Genomic DNA, 1,771 nt, shown 5'->3' with positions numbered 1-1,771 from the left:
CCATCGTTAGGCTCATGGTCCTCCTTCATCATGTGAGCAGCTGGTTCTGGATGTCAACAACAAACTGGTTGATCCACCATGAGAAGGTTTGTTTATAAGACTGAGTTTGTTGCAGCTCCTCAGACTGAAGAAGTCCTTTGGATAAAAGATGAAACGTTTCAACAAGAAGAATCCATCCAGAGGACCTGACTTAACTTTTTTTTTTTTTAGATTTTTCTACCTGGATTATTGATCATGCATCGGGATATGCATCAGAAAAATTATGATTGATTGAGAAATAGTCCGTTATTAGGGTTTTTAAACATTTTTATTTAAGCTTGTTCTGAAAATATTACTATAAAAAGACGTCACTGACCTCCTGGGTCATTTTGACCTCCAGTAGTGAAAAGGAGACAAAAACACCTAAACTTTGATGCATGTGGAGGATAAATTATGTGAATAAAAGTAATTTCAAGCACTACGCTGGGATCATTTCAGAAGATCAGAACTGACACTGCAGCGTCGATAAGTTCTGAACCCTCTGAGGTGAACTCTGTCTTCAGCTGCTCTGGATCAGGATCAGTTCGGCTCGGTCTCATGGGGAGGAAGCTCAAGGAGAACTTCTGTTGCTTGACATTTTAGGTTTTCAGTCTAATTTAAATAAACATAATTTTGTATTTATTGTCCCCCATGGCAGCGTGGGGGGGTGGGGTGGGGGGGACTCCACCCGTCTGCCCGTGAGGATGAGAACTTGAGAAACGAGTGAAGCACCAACTGATTTTTGCAGCACGAGTTGATCCTCTAGTTGTGACTTTGTGTTTTGTGAGCAGCAGTTTGAGCAGCAGCAGCTGTTTAGACATGCTGGACACAGAAACGAGACTTTAACTCGCTGAGTAAAACTTTAGGATTAAAGGACTTCAGTTGGGCTCCAGATGTTCAGAGTTTTGAGGAGGAACTTTTCTCAGTTTTTGTTCAAATGCAGCTTCGTTAGTGAGCTGGGTCCCCAAAACACACCAGTTATCTCATCCAAACAACACACACTTAACCCCTGACACACACGCACACACACACGCACACACACACACACACACACACACACACCCCCACACGCACACACACACACACACACACACACTGGGGGCCTCAGAAACTGGAGGTTTTTGACTCAGAAACATGAGCTCTCCTGTTTTTCTGTTTCCTTTAGAAGCTCAGAGCGACTCAGCGTTTTGTCTCTGAGCGGCTGTAATCCTAATTTTAATATTTTCTGCTCCGAACGCTCCAATAAATAAAATAAAACCAACAATCCACATGTTCACAGGGTTAGGGATCGACCAGCTCAGACTGAGTCGATCAGCTTTCTTAAATCCAATAAAAAACTTGTTGAAAAAGCCGAAGTTATCAGATGAAGTACATTTTATTTAAAAGTCTTAAATGATCAGCATATTAATGATTCTTCTGATAACTTGTCCCATATTCATGGTTTTTATATAAATGTTGAGCTCAAGCAGGAACTAGCAGCCAAGTTTCTTGTTTCTAAAATTGCCCCTCTCGTCTCCTGTTGAACTCAGATCACATTTCTGTTTGTTTTCACGGCGGTTCGCAGTGAGCGGGGTCAGAGGTCAATTGGGAGGGGGGGCACATGGGATTCAGGGCCACCGAGTGAGTTCGAGAAGGAAAAACAGCTGCAGAGCAGGAGAGGAAGAAAACCTGAACCTGTCAGCCGTTTGCTTTTCAAAATAAAAGTAAGCTGATTGCCAGTTGCTTTGTGGGCTCCGTGTGTGTGTGTGTGTGG

The sequence above is a fragment of the Nematolebias whitei genome, chromosome 12 (assembly GCF_014905685.2).
Source record: "Nematolebias whitei isolate Nwh7 chromosome 12, NemWhi1, whole genome shotgun sequence".
Lineage (NCBI taxonomy): Eukaryota > Metazoa > Chordata > Actinopteri > Cyprinodontiformes > Rivulidae > Nematolebias > Nematolebias whitei.
The sequence above is the reverse complement of the archived record's forward strand: the minus strand, read 5'-3'. Positions refer to the sequence as shown.